The sequence below is a fragment of the Hypanus sabinus genome, chromosome 9 (genome assembly GCF_030144855.1).
Source record: "Hypanus sabinus isolate sHypSab1 chromosome 9, sHypSab1.hap1, whole genome shotgun sequence".
NCBI lineage: Eukaryota > Metazoa > Chordata > Chondrichthyes > Myliobatiformes > Dasyatidae > Hypanus > Hypanus sabinus.
This window is the reverse complement of record NC_082714.1, coordinates 99,936,360-99,952,247: the sequence shown is the minus strand read 5'-3', so window position 1 is coordinate 99,952,247 and position 15,888 is coordinate 99,936,360. Positions and strand designations below refer to the sequence as shown.

General features: G+C 41.6%; 1 protein-coding gene across 1 annotated transcript in view; it reads right to left on the bottom strand.

Annotated features, from left to right (window-relative positions):
- Positions 1 to 15,888, bottom strand: part of LOC132400103 (cadherin-22-like) — an 845,421-nt gene that overhangs the window by 568,148 nt on the left and 261,385 nt on the right. The window lies entirely within an intron of this gene.

The following is a 15,888-nucleotide window of genomic DNA, read 5'->3' as shown; positions in this document are numbered from 1 at the left end:
TATACAAATCTTGAATTGTTTTATCAACAGTTTTCACCATACATTAATGAGGAAGAGTGAACAGTAAACGGTTAATCTTATTGCGATCCTGTTTTCATTGACTACAGTTTACCTCGGTGTTTAGTTCAGCGTTCTCTTACACCTGAGCGAGAACACTATATACGTATTTCCAACAAATACAGGAACGCTACAATCTGCTATTACCTGCTGTTCTGGCACAGCCTTTGTGGTGTGTTCCATCTCATAGATAGTAGTTTCCTATCAGGATTGTATATACCGTTCAATTAAAATCAGTGATCCAATATTTTTCAGTCACAGAATCTGCCCCTGTGTGATAGAGTCATGGAGTCATACAGCAGAAAGGGTATACAGGAAACAGACTAATCAGCCCAGCAGATCCACACTGACCAGTGGGCACTCATCTGTATTAATGTCACCTCCTTCCACTTGGCCTGTAATTTACCAAGCCAAGTCTCCAGGTGGTGACCCTATGGCACGCATGTCCAAGATGGCATGTGAAAAATGTTTTGTTAGCATATGACAGCAATTCTTCAAACCCCATGCACAATAAAAAGATACTTAATGATCACCTTTACTGGCAAATGAAGCAGTCAATGAGTTTTTTAAACCCAAGAGGAGTGTACTGTTTCAAAAGATTAATATTAATAATTTTTGAACAGGTTTTCTAAAATGCTTCATTTACTTCTATCTGTCTGTTATACTTTTATTAAAAACAAAACAATGAATACATGTAAATAAGAAACAGGGCTCATCCCCTTTACTGTAAGAAGTCTATAATTATCGTTACTAATTCATTAATCTATGAATCTCCTGCAAAATCCTACCTTGGTGTCTCATCGTGGCATAGGAGTGACAGAGGCCAAACATCAGTGAAGTACGGGGGAGATTCATTCTCTGGCAGGTCTAACGTAGCCGTGAAGGTGATGTTCCGTCGGTATACTACTAGACTAGATCTAGTATTAGGATTGTGGCTAGCTAAGTCAAGGAGGTAAGCATGCCTTTGCTACTTTGTATGTTATGCCTCTTCAGACAAAGGCTGCACCCAATGAGACCGTTGGCAGCAGAGCGTCTGATGGGGTCTGTGGCAGATGAATCCAAAAGGGGCAATGGTACAGCCACCTTGGTGGCATGCGGAGGAACCGGAGTGCTGGTCAACGGATGGCATCACCAGACTAGTTAGTTGTCACTGCGGGGCAGCTTCCTTATCCTCTAAGTCTGTAACACTCCTGTGTACCACTTCGCATCAGATTCGGAAGCCCAGAGAGACTGTATGGTGGGGGCACAACACCGTCTGTCTTATTACTGTGCAAGGCGTGTTGGAGTAGAGTTTCTGGATGGTGTGTAAACGTGCCTGCAAAGACTAAGCTCTCAGCACAGTCAACATCAAAATTGATGTACAGCTGAAGAAGAAGAAGAATCTATGAATATTTCTGTTTAAAATTATTATGGCGTAAAAGAGATTTTTTTTGGAAGGTTATCACCAAATTGAGCACACCCTCTGAAAAAGGTTCTTCACCATGCTTGCTCTTGTCATTGACTCTGCTTCCAGTGCTTCATCAGGCCATGTGCTTCCCATGTGATTACCACTCTCTGGGTTAAAAAAGTCCTTGCTAAATTGGCAATATGGTAGCACAGTGGTTATTGTAATGCATCAGAGTGCCAGCTATCGGTTTCAATACCCGCTGCTGTCTGTAAGGAATTTGTACGTTATCCCTGTGACCATGTGGGCTCCCTCTGGGACTCTAGAGTCCTCGCCCATTCCAAAGATGCAGAGGTTAGTAAGTTGTGAGCATACTGTGTCGTCACTAGGAGCATGGCAACATGATCCCAGCACATCCTTGGTCCGTGCCGTTAGTTGATGCAAATGGGGCATTTCACTGTCTGTTTCAATGTATATGTGGCAAATACTTTTCAGTTCAAACTTAATTACCATTCAATCATACATGAACACAGCCGAGCAAATCCAGGGCAAGGTGCAAAACACAGTACCAACAGTCACACACAGCACAAGGCAGATATGAGATAGCTGGCACATGTAAGATACTAGCAAAATGCTAAGTTGCACAAAAAAAATATTGTGCTAGACCCTCAGTCCATGAATGTTGCAGCAGTCTACAGTTGAATATAATAGGTTTATCTTCTGCCGACTGAAGACTGGGGGCTGCACTGACTCCAGTTTATACATAGCGCCACACTGCAGCTGGTGGAGATGACCAACTCCGATGCCTCTCTCCTAGGTGGCTGTTAGCAGGCGTCACTGCAGCTTCAGGCCTAGACCCCACTACGACCAGGTCAATGCTGCTCCTCTGCCATCCACCAATACATTAGTGTGTCGGACTTGCAGATTACCAATGTTCAACAGGGTCTTGTCATAAGAAAAGCAACTAGGAAAATCACTCGCTGTTAGTCTGCACACCGCCAGCGTGCTCCAACCTCTATGATGCCTCTCTAACGCAGACATCGGCACAGTCTGCACCTGGACTGCACCTAAACTCCTTGAGTTTCTCCACCAATGAGCAACTCGCTGATGGGGTGGACTTGCAGTACCTTAAATTATTAATGGCCAGCAGGATATTGCAATCATAAAACATACATTTAAAAAGGACAATAACAATTCTGGTTGACCCCATAGAAGCTGCTGAGAATAAATGCACCATTGTCTTACCAGAAGATAGAGCAGAGATTGTGGTAAAGCTAATCTTTAAATCTCTTACTCTTTACCCTAAATCTATGTCCTTCTTTTTCTCTACCACTGATATGGGATAGGTTTCCTTCTGTCGACACTATCCATATCCCTCATAATGTAAAATACAGCTGTAATTAACCTATGCAACAGAGGCAAAATATCCTGGCTGGGCCCCTCATTAATTTCCTGATTAAATGTTTCATATACTTCAATTATGTCTCATTGTAACTTCCTCTGCTCCAGGAAAAACAAAGCTAGCCTCTCCAGTCTCTCCTCATAACTGAACTCTTCATTCCAGGCATCATCCTGGTGAATCTCCTCTGTACCTTCTCCAGATCGATTACGTCTTTCCTGACTGAGGTGACAGACAATTGAATAGCCATTTCTGCCATTTCTCAGACGTTTTCAGTAACACACCTATCACACTTTAGCCTAAGGATACCCTCCACACTCTCAACAACTCTGCCAAACACTGTGCCATCTCTGAACTTACTGATTGTGATCAACAATAATGAGACATTACGGGAAACAGACCATGTCAGAACACCAGTAAGACAAAAGAGCTGATTGCTGACCTAATGAAGTGGGTGGGAAGAGGATATCTTCACGTTCCTGGGCACCAAAATCACCAGCAACCTCACTTTACTGGATGCGAGCAGGGGTGGATGGAAGGGGCCTCATCCTCGGTCTTGGCCTGCAGCCACAGTGTTGCCGGTTTGCAGCTGCTTGGGAGTGAGGAGATGAAGCTGTTGCACTTCACTGGGGGCAGTGTAGCATTGCGTCCGGAAGGGAGTTGGAGCTGCCCTCCCAGCGCTTTGCTTAGCAGAAAGCAAGCTCTTCTTTTTCTGATTTTCTGGCAGCATTCAATGAACTCGGGCCTCAGGCTGTGGAATCACTTGCTTTTCAGCCACTACAGGAGAGGTGTTGGAACCATCGTGCTCTACAGAGGGCTGTATAGCACATTTAAAATGGACTGAGGGGTCTGGACTATATATATATTCTGTGGCGTTGTACTTTTACTGACATTCTATAAAGGTTTGTTGACTTCTATGCATCAAGTCATGAGGGGAGGTGGGCATCGGGACTCATGTTACGCGATTGTGATATTACATGTGTTTGCTTACTGTTGGTAATGTGTCTTTGTACCTTGACCCGAGGTAATGCTATCTTGTCTGGCTATATTCATAAGTATTCATATATGGTTAAATGATAATTAAAACTTGAATTGAATGAAATTGAATTATTCCTTCACAATGTTGCAGTGATCAAGAAGGTGCATCAGTATGTTTCCATCCTGTGGCAGCTGAGAAAATTTTGCTTGTCCACCAGGATTACCTTGACATCTTACAGATAACCTATAGGAAGTACTGTGATGGGTTGCATCTTAGCCTGGTATGGCAACAACTTGGCTCTTGATTGATGGAACCTGAAGAGCATGGCAAATGCTGGCCAGTCCTTCACAATCTCATCACCTCCTTCTATTGAGTCTATCTTCATGGTGTGTTGCTTCAGGAAGTCTGGCAGGGTCATCAAGGATGCGTGCCACACTGACCAATCCCTTCCTTTTCCTTTCTAGCTTCTGGGAGAAGATACAGCAGTTTGAAAGCCAGGATATCTAGATTCAAGAACAGATTCTTTCACACTGCTATCAGACCTCTTTCACATCCTCTTCCCAGTGGTGCTGTCAAGTTTTGAGAATCGTTCCTCCTGTTACTTCAGCATTTCTTTTTACCCTACAATTTTTGCACCATTCTGTTGTGTTGTGTTCATTGTTAAACTTAATGTGATGTTGTTACCATGGACTGTACACTGTTTATTCCATGAGCTTCATGCAAATCAGGAATTTCATTGCATCCTGGTGAATATGACAATAAACTAATCTAATCTAATTTACATCCACACCATTATTTATGTATTTTACAAACAGCAAGGATGCTCGCACCCATCCCTTTGGAACACCATTAGTCACAGGCATTCAATCACAAATAAGGCGCTACCATTTAGGATTCTCTGAAGGTTAATTTGTAGGTTGTGTTGATGGTGAGGAAGAGAAATGCAAAGTTAGCATTCATTTCAAGAGGACTGAAATATCAAAGGGAGGATGTAATGTTGAGGCTTTATAAAGCACTAGGGAGGCCTTACTTGAATTACCATGAGCCACTTATCTAAGAAAGGTTGTACTGACATTGAAAAGGTCTTAAATGAGGTTCACAAAAATGATTTCAGGATTGAAAGGTTTGTCATATGAGGATTGTTTGATGGCACTGGGTCTGTATTCACTGAAATTCATAAGAATGAGGGCTGACCTAATTGAAGCCTATCAAATGTTGAAAAACCTAGATACAATGGATGTGGTGAGGTTGTTTCCTATGGTGAGAGAATCTAAGACCAGCAGACATAGCCTCAAAATAGACAGGTGTCCTTCTAAAATGGAGATGAGGTGGAATTTCTTTAACCAGAGGGTGGTGAATCTTTGGAATTCATTGCCATAGTTAGCTGAGGAGACTAAATCCTCAGGTATATTTAAGACATAGGTTGATAGATGTTTAATTAGTCAGGGAATGAAGAACTATAGGGAGAAGGCTGGAGACTAGGGCTCAGAGGGAAAATGGAGCGGCCATAATGAAATGGCAGAGCAGACTCATTTGAGAGGTCAAATGGCCTAATTCTTTGCCCTCAACTTATGGTCCATCATTGCCAGGCCAAGTTTAGATCCAATTTCCCAATTTGTCCAGTAACTGATAGATACTAAACTTTTGGACCAGTTTCCAGTATGCAATTTTTACAAAGGGTTTATTGAAGTCCATGTAAACCACATTACTGCAAAGCCATCAGAACTCTATAAAACCTTCACTTGGATTGGTCAGATAAGATCTGCCCCTGGCAAATTCCCATACTGGCTTACATTCAGCAGTCGCTGCCTTCCTCTTTTACATTTTCCTGCTCACCATCCACGGACCCAACAGTCTGTGCAGGTAAAGCAGAGATTCACTTGTATGACTCCCAACATTACTGCATTGGTGCAGACACAATGGTTTCATCTACACTGGAGGACCCAAGCACAGATGGGATGACAGCTTTATAAAACACCTACATTTATTCCGTTCAGTCTGTACGAGGAAAGCTGAGCATTGTGGCATTGAAGTCATGTGTTATGTCTTTTTCTTTGTCTTGTACAAACAGTTAGTGAACATGAGAAATGAGGTGTAAGTCCATTCAGGGGTTATTAGATTGACTTCAGACTTAATGATGTTACTTTCCACAGATTTGCTCTAATCTGTAATACAGGACAGGGCCTACACAGTAAATGGTAGGGCTTGGGAGTGTTGTAGAAATGAGAGTCCTAGTGGTACACATATGATGTGAAAAAGATGGTTGATATTGTTAACTTCTTTGGAAAAGTCACTGAGTGAAGGAGTGTTGATATTATGTTACAGATGCACAATTTACAGCAAGACCGCATGTGGAGTATTGTGTACAGCCTGCTTAGAGGCAGGATGTGCAGAGCAAATTCATCAGGGTGTTGACTGGATTAACTTTAGTTATGGGGTGAGGCTAAACATATTCAGCTTGATTTCTTCAAAATGAAAGAGGCTGAGGGGTGACCTTATACAAGTTTATAGAATCATGAGGTTAGGTGAATGGTCCTAATAGTTTTCCAAGGTTAGAGTCAATCTAAAATCAGAGGTCATTGGTTTAATTTGAGAGGTGAATCATTTTAAAAGGGATCTATGGTATCCAGACTTCCAGACAATCTCAACCCATCGCAACTCGCATTCTGTTGAAACATGTCTATGGCTGATGCCATCTCCATGACTCTACATCCATCTCTGGAAAATCTGGACAGTAAAAAAAAATGATGTTTGACTGTTTTTAATGGAGAATAATTACACCTTCAATTCTATAATTCCAACTCATCTTAAAACTCTTAAACCTGTGACTCAACAGCTCCATTTGCAATTGGATCCTTAACATCCTGGACAACAGACCTCAGTCAGTAAGGACAGGCAACAATATCTCCACCACAATTATTCTCAACTCTGGTGCTCCATAAAACAATATCCTCACTCCCCTAATCTACTCCCTATGTACAGATGACTGCATGGCCAGATTCTGCACTAACTCCATCTACAAGTTGGCAGATGATGCCACTTTAGTGGGTCACATCTTAAATAAAAATTATTTGGAGTACAGGATGGAGATAAAGTGTCTAGTGACATGGTGTCTTGACAACAATCATTCCCTCACAGTCAGCAAAATAAAAAACTGAGCATTAACATGCTCTTGTCTACATTAATGGTGAAGAGGTCAAGTGTGTTGAGTGTTTCAAGCTCACCAATAGCATGTCCTAGTGCAACCACATTCATTCTATGGTCAAGAAGGATCAACAGCACCTCTAATTCCTCAGGAAGCTGAAGACGTTTAACATATACACCATTTTTTGATCAATGCACCATAGCAAGCATCAGGTTGAGATGCATCATGGCTTGGCATGGCTGCGAGCAACTGCAGAGAGTTGTGGATACAGCTCAGCACATCACTGAAACCAGCCTCCTGTCCGTGGACTCTGTGTTCAGTTGCTACTGCCAGTGAAGCAGCCAGTATAACTGAAGGTCACATCCACCTTGGTAATTCTCTCTTCGTCTCTCTCCCATCAGGCAGAAGTTAAAAAAAAGCTTCAAATCACGTACCACCAGACTCAAGGACAGCTGCTCCGCTACAGTCATAAAACTATCAAACTGCACTAACAAGATGAAATCTTGACCTTACAATCTTCCTTATTTTGACCTTGCAACTTATTGTCTACCTGCGCTGCATTTTCTCTGTACTGTAACAATTCATTCTGATACTGTTATCAATTTACCTTGTGTCATGTCATTGTCATGATCAATTGATTGTTATGGACAGTATACATGACAAACTTACCAATTTACCAACTTTACCGTATAAAGGTTTAGACAGATACAGACTAAATACCGGCAATAGAACTAGCTTCAATAAACATCTTAGACGGCATGGACAAGTTTGGCTCAGGGAGCTGTTTCCATGTTATATAATTTTTTAACAATCAGAGTATGGTGAAGACATTTTTTAATGTTTGATTCATTTATTGCTGACCACATGAAGAGTGAAGATGTCTTGCATTTCAACACCACATAATTCCACTTAACTTTTTTGTATTTGTGGTTAATTAATTTTGAAGAAAAGTAGACAGACATCACTGGCCAAACCACTTACATGGTCATTGAATAATGAAAACTCCGCTGAAAGATTAATGACTGCGATGTAATTGATGCAAATTTAATGAACAGTTAATTACCAGGAAATAAGAGTAACTATTTGTAGCCACTGAATGTTGGAACATTTGATTGCCTCTTTAATTGCTTCATTTTTTTTGCTATGACTGTTATTCATTGTTCTTTTGTCAGCTGTTTTAATTTCCTCTGCTTCTGTTTATATGTTATCTTTCATAGCAGATGAGCATCATCTCACACACTACCCACCCATCTGCACCACTCAGGAGAAAGGTCTGTGCTTCCTACACCAATCTAATCAGTTATGTTGGATGGAGCCTGTACACCTAGAGCCTGTACACTGAAGAGGACAAATGATATTTTCCTCTTCAGCCTTGAAGCTTTATCATTGGATAGATACTGTATGAGACAAAGAATCAGGGAGGACATCCCAAAATTGATCAAAATCAATTTCAAGCTGTTCTACTGCATGGAGTCATCAAATCGACTTCTCGCTGAAAATATCACATGCCAAAAAGTGGGTTTCAATACAGTAACAGTAACTGCTTTGGGAGCAAAGGGACCTTATATTTTTTGCTTTTTTCTCTCTGTCATCAGTTATAATTTATCTTCCTTCCTTGACTTATTGTTACCATACTTTTTTTTGTTTCCGTTTCTGTGTTGGTAAAATTGGGGCTTGTCTCGGACCAACTGAAGCTAACTATTAATCAAGCACAGGCTTGATAAATTAAAATAAAAGAAAAAAAACTTGATTCAAGGAACCTGAAATAAAAATAGAATATGCTGGAGATATTCATAAAGAGAGTCAATATCTATTGAAGGAGAAATGGAATTCAAGGGATCTTCATCAAAAGAGATCTCATTCCACAGATGAAGCTAATTGGCATTTAGGAGGGAGAATGGAAATCTGGTTGAATTGTGGCAAAACACGAATCTGTCACTCACTCAACATCAGCAAAACCAAAGAGATCAGAATTGATGCAAAAACAAGAAAATCTGCAGATTCTGGAAATCCAAGCAACACACACAAAAACTGAAGGAACTCAGCAGGCCAGGCAGCATCTATGGAAAACTGTAAACAGTCAATGTTTTGAGCTGAGACCTTTCATCAGGAAAAAAAAGATGAGAATCTAGAGCAAGAAGATGGGGGAAATGGAGGAAGAATAGGTGGTAAGTAATAGGTGAAACTGGGAGAGGGGGAGGGGTGAAGTAAAGAGCTGGGAAGAGGTGAAAGAGATAAAGGGCTGGCGAAGGGGGAATCTGATAGGAGAGAATAAAAGACCATGGATGAAAGGAAGCACCAAAGAGAGGTGATGGGCCGGTAGGGAGATAAGGTGATATAATATATGGATAGGACATATAGGTGATATATATATTAAATAGTTAACTTAAATATGTAGTGAAAAAGGATCCAAAGCTTTTCCGGTGTATATGACAAATAAACTCTTCTCGGACTTCCAGCCAGGTCCAGGTATCAATTTTAACTCTGCTGTTTTCATCAGGGACAATGTCTGGGCATGTCTATTTATACTCCCATTGTCCATCCCTCCTGATTGGTTACTCCTCATCCAATCAGGTTTCCACCATCCCACCTTACTTACAATTCTATTTCTTACTAGTTCTCTTTCTTACTCAGAGCAAGACTTTTTGTCTTTGCTAGAATTGTTTTCCTCTTGCTTTATTTCAATAGCTTCCTTTCCAGATGGGCCCAAAAGCCATTGGTCTGGCACAATAGTTTTATGCCGTCGAAGTCAATCTTATGGGCATTGAAAATACAGTGTTCTCCTACTGCCGATTCCTCCAAGTAACCTAAATGGAGATACCTCCTGAGCTCTTTGATGCGGGTTATTTAAGTAATGCAAAAACAGAAATAAAAAGTACTGAGGTCGAGTTCATGGTTTCAATGTCCATTTAGAAATCAGATGCAGAAGTGATTTTTGAATCACTGAGTGTCTGCCTTCAGGCTTCTGTACCTGTCTTCTGATGGTAACAATGAGAAGAAGGCATATCCTGGGTAATAGGGTACTTAATGATGGATGCCACCTTTCTGAGGCACGGCTCCTTGAAGCTGTCTTGGGTATTATGGAGTCTGGTATCCATGATAGAGCTGACTAATTTTACTTCAAGCCTCCTCTCCACCCTACCAGATGGTGAAGCAGACACCTTCCAAAAATTCATGTTACGGAGTTGGAGCTGGAACTGGATGAACTCCAGAACATTCGGCACACTGAAGACGGTGATGGATAGGATATATAGAGAGTTAGTAAGACAGGACACAGGAAACTGGGTGACAGTCGTTAAGGGAAAACGGATTAAGGAGCCAATGCACAGTACCCCTGTGGCCATCTCCCTGAACAACAGGTACCACTTTGGATTCCATCAGGGGGTGTGAGAGGAAAGTCACAGCAGTCGGGTCTCTGGCACTCAGTTTGCCTCTGTGAGTCAAAAAGAAGAGGGGAGAAGAGGTGTGCTGCAGTGAAAGGGGATTTGTTAGTTGGGGAATGGACAGGAGGTTCTGTGGGCAAGAACAAGATTCCTCGATGGTATGTTGCCTCCCGGGTTCCAGAGTCCGGGATATCGCAGATCGAGTCCTCAGCATTTTTAAGTTGGAGTGTGAACAGGTAGAACTTGTGGTCCATGTCAGTACCAATGATATGGGTAGGATGAGTGACAAGGTTCTGGATAGGGAGTACTGGGAGATAGGAGCTAAGATAAAGGGCAGGACCTTCAGGGTTGTGATCCAAGTGAGGTCAGAACTAGGAAGATTATATAGTTTAATACATGGCCAAGGAGTTGGTGTAGAAGAGAGGGCTTTTTGGATCATTGGGCCGTCTTCCACAGAAGGTGGTATCTGTACAAAAGGGACAGTTTGCACATGAACTAGAGGGGAACTAATATTCTAGCAGGAAGGTTTAAGCTAGAGCTGTGGGGGATGGGAACTAGAGTTCCAGACCAGTTAGTGGAGAGGTTGTGTAGGCAGATGCAAGACCTCAGAAGAAGTTAGGAATCAAAAGGTTGAGCAAGATGTGACTAGTACCTTGAGCTGCATATATCTCAATGCAAGATATATCATAGAAAAGGCAGATAACAGTGCTGAAGATGAGGTAGCTGGTTTCCAGACAGAGACAATGTGTAGTGAGGAGAGGCTGTTGATAGGGCAAAATTGCAGTCGACAGGATGAGTTGCAATGTAAAGGGTGGATAAAACTGAAATGGATGAATGCAGGTCTGAGGTGTTATATTCAAATACAAACAGTATAAGGAATAAGGTAGATGAACTTGCAGCACAGTTACAGATTGGCAGGTATGATGTAGGAAACACTGATTCATGGCTGGAAGAAGATTATAACTGGGAACTTAATGTCCAAGGATACACATTATATCAAAAGAACAGGCAGGAAGGCAAAGGGGTTGGTGTTGCTCTGTTGGTAAAAATTAAATCAGAATCAGAATCAAGTATATTATCACCAGCATGTGTCATGAAATTTGTTTACTTAGCAGCAGCAGTTCAAAGCAATACATAATATAGAAGAAAAAATAATAATAATAAATAAGTAAATCAATTTACAGTATTATGTATATTGAATAGGTTTAAATGGTCCAGAAAAAACAGAAATAATGTATATTAAAAAGTGAGGTAGTGTTCACAAATTCAATGTCCATTAAGAAAATGGATGGCAGAAGGGAAGAAGCTGTTCCTGAATCACTGAGTGTGTACCTTTGGGTTTCTGTATCTCCTACCTGATGGTAACAGTGAGAAAAGGCCATGCCCTGGGGGCTGGAGGTCCTTAATAATGGATGCTGCCTTTTTGAGGCACCGCTCCTTGAAGATGTCCTGGGTACTTTTTAGGCTAGTACCCAAGATGGAGCCGACTAAATCCAGAACTCTCTGCAGCTTCATTCGGTCCTGTGCAGCAGCCCACCCCCCATTCCAGACAGTGATGCAGCTTGTCAGAGTGCTCTCCATGGTATATCTATAAAAGTTTTTGCGTGTGTTTGTTGACATACCTAATCTCTTCAAACTTCTAATGAAGTATAGGTGTTGTCTTGTCTTCTTTAAAACTGCATCGATATATTGGGACCAGGTTAGGTCCACAGAGATCCTGAAACCGCTCACTGTCTCCACTTCTGATCCCTCTAGAGGGATTAGTGTGTGTTCCTTCGTCCTACCTTTCCTGAGGTCCACAATCGGCTCTTTCGTCTTACTGACGTTGAGTGCCAGGTTGTTGCTGTGGCACCACTCCACCAGTTGGCATATCTCACTCCTGTACGCCCTTTCGTCACCACCTGAGATTCTACCAACAATGGCTGTATCATCAACAAATTTATAGCTGGTGTCTGAGCTATGCCTAGCCACACAGTCATGAGTATATAGAGAGTAGAGCAGTAGGTTAAGCACACACCTCTGAGGTGCACCAGTGTTGATCATCAGTAAGGAGGAGATATTATCACCAATCCACACAGATTGTGGTCTTTTGGTTAAGAAGTCGAGGATCCAATTGCAGAAGGAGGTACAGAGGCCCAGATACTGTAACTTCTCAATCAGGACTGTGGGAATGATGGCATTAAATGCTGTGTTACAGTAGATGAACAGCATCCTGATAAAGGTGTTTTTATTGTCCAGGTGGTCTAAGGCCATGTGAAGAGCCTTTGAGATTGCATCAGCAATTGATCTATTATGGTGGAAGACAAATTGTAATGGGTCTAGATCCTTGCTGAGGCACGAGTTCAGTTCAGTGCTGAGCAACCTCTCAAAGTATAGGAATGAGGTGATGTAGAGTTAGAAGATGTTGAATCATTGTGGATAGATCAATGGAACTGCAAGGGTGAAAAAGACCCTGATCAGAGTTATATACAGACTCCCAGACAGTAGTAAGGATGTGGCTTACAAATTACAAAGGGAGATAGAAAACGCATGTCAAAAGGGCAATGTTACAATAGTCACTGGGGATTCCAATATGCAGGTAGATTGCGAAAATCAGGTTGGTGCTGGATTCCAGGAGGGTGAATTTCAACAGTGCTAATGAAATGTCTTTTAGAGCAGCTCAAGGTTGAGCTTACTGGGGGATCAGCTGTTCTGGATTGGGTGCTGTGCAATGAACCAGAATTGATTAGAAAGTTTAAGGTAAAAGAAACCTTTGGGGAAAGTAATCATAACAGCATTGAATTCACCCTTAAATTTGAGAAGGAGAAGCTAAAGTCAGATGTATCAGTTTTATCATGGAGTAAAGGGAATTACAGAGGCATGAGAGAGGGTCTGGCTAGAATTGATTGGAAAAGAACACTGCAGGGATGATGGGAGTGCAGCACTGGCTGGAATTTATGGAAGCAATTCAGAAGACACGGGACATCCCAAAGATGGTAGAAATGTAGCTAACAAGGGAAGTCAAAGCCACCATAAAAGCCAAAGAGAGGGCATAGAATAGAAGAAAAAATAGTTGGGAAACTTTCAAAAGCCAGTGGAAGGCAACTAAAAAAAGTCATTAAGAAGGTAAAGATGTAATACAAAAGTCAGCTTGCCAACAATATTAAGGTGGATAACAAAAGTTTCTTCAGATACATAAAGTGTAAAAGAGAAGCAAGAATGGAAAATTATGCTGAACTGGAAAATCATACCACTGGAAAATTATGCTGGAGGTGTAGTATTGGAGGACAATAAAATGGTGGATAAATTGAATAAGCATTTTGCATCCATCTTCACTGTGGAAGACACTAGTGGTACAATGGAAGTTCCAGGTGTCAGGTGTTAAGAAGTGTGTGTAGTTACTATTACAAGGGAGAAGGTTCTTGAGAAAATGTAAATCTGAAGATGGATAAGTCAGCTGGACCAAATGGTACACAACTCAGGGTTCTAAAAGAAGTGGCTGAAAAAATCATGGGGCATTAGTAATGATCTTTCAAGAATCACTATATTCTGGTATGATTCCTTAAAACTGGAAAATTACAAATGTCACTCCAGTGTTCAAGAAGGGAGAGAGGCAGAAGAAAGGAAACTGTAATCTAGTTAGTCTGATCTCAAGTGGTTGAGAAGGTGTTGATGTGCATTATTGATGATGAGATCTCAGGGTACTTGGAGGCACATGATAAAATAGGCCATAGCCAGCATGGTTTCCTTGAGAGAGAACCTTGCCTGACACACCTTTTAGAATTCTTTGAAGAAATAACAAGCCGGATAAACAAAGGATAATTGGTTGATGTTGGACTTGGATTTTCAGAAGGCTGTGTACAATCAGCACTGCCAGAAGAAAGTAGCATCCATCTTCAAGGATGTGCACCATCCAGGTCATGGCTCTCTAATCACTGCTGTTGTTGGGAAAGAGATACAGAAGCCTTATGTCCAACATCAGTAGGTCCAGGAGCAGTTATCACCCTTCAACCTACTGTGAATGCTCACAAGAGCACTGCATGGTGACTGTTAAGTCAGAGTTCTTGTTCTTCTCTGAACATGTGCAGCTTCCTCACTTGAAAGGGATTGAATACACCTACCCAAAGGTTTTTTAACCAGATTCCACTCAATGATCAATTTTTTTCTCCTTTTATTTTTGGTAAGTGCAGCAGTTTGATAGTTCCGTTAGTTCCATCAGTCAGTAGTCATTTGTCATAAGTCATTAGTAATCAGTCATAAGTCCTTAGTCAAAAGTCTTAAGTTATTAGCCATAAGTCTCGTCACAAGGTGAAAAAAACTGGCTGCCTCTCGGACTTTGTAGACGAATTCGGACATGCGCCTCTGTTTCTCTAATGGACCATTATGGCTTACGACCATTATGTTTTCAAACCAGGTGAACCCTCTCGAAGGTTCGTGAGCTCTTCTCAAGCCTCGAGCCATTTCCAAGAAGTGGTCCAGGTAGATGCAGCTAATGGAACAATCCAAGGTGAACAGGGTGTGGCTGCATTACACTATGGCTGTTTTCTGAAATGAATACAGTCACGCTAGAAATGCTCAGCAAGTCAGGCAGCCACAGTAGACAGGGATGTACAGTTAACGATTCCGGTCAATCACCTTTCATTAGATACAAATTGCAGAGAACGAAGTGAGGAGAATGAAAAGGACTCCCTGTGACAAGGTGTAAACAAAGAAGACAGAGTGACAGAGACGGTTGCTGTGAGAGATGGGCAAAACCTTGTAATCACAGAAGATGTGTTTGGGGAGATGAAAACAGATGGCATTGAATAAGGGAAGGTGGAGAACTGATAGATATTCATTGTCCAGGGCCAAGTTGGAAATTGTTAAACTCACATTTTAAGCACAGCAAAAGAAAAATCGTCGAAGTTCCAAAATGATTGCTGCTAAACTTAATACTTTCAACCGCAATGGAGAAAGAAGTTTCTAAATGGCAACATGGTGGCTTTGTTCATCCATTTGATTGAGATAGATTATGTCATCTAAGTGATGCCAGAACTCTGTAAGATATGGGAGCCAAATTAGGCCATTTAACCCATCCAGACCACTCCAGCAGTTTTGGATGGCTCTCAGCCCCAGTCTCTTGCTGTCTCCCCACATCGCTACATGCCCTAACTAATCAAGTATACACACAATGACTTGATCTCCGCAGCTGCCTGTGGCATTCCATTCACAGATTCACCACACTCTGGCTAAAGCAGTTCCTCCTCATCTCCATTCCAAATGCATATCCATCTTTTCTGCGGCTGTGCCGTCTTGTCCTAAGCTTTCCCTACATAAGAAATATCCTCTGCATATCGAGAAGTCTTCCAACATTTGATAGGTTTCAATGAGATTCACCCCACCCCATTCTTCTGGATTCCAGTAAGCATAAGTCCAGAGTCACCAAAAGCTTTTCATGGACCTTATGTGAACAATCTCCAATGTCAGCACATCCTTTCTGAGGTATGGAACCCAAAGCTGCTCACAATACAATTGAGGCCTCACCAGTGCCTTATAAAGACCTAGCAATACGTCTTTGCTTTT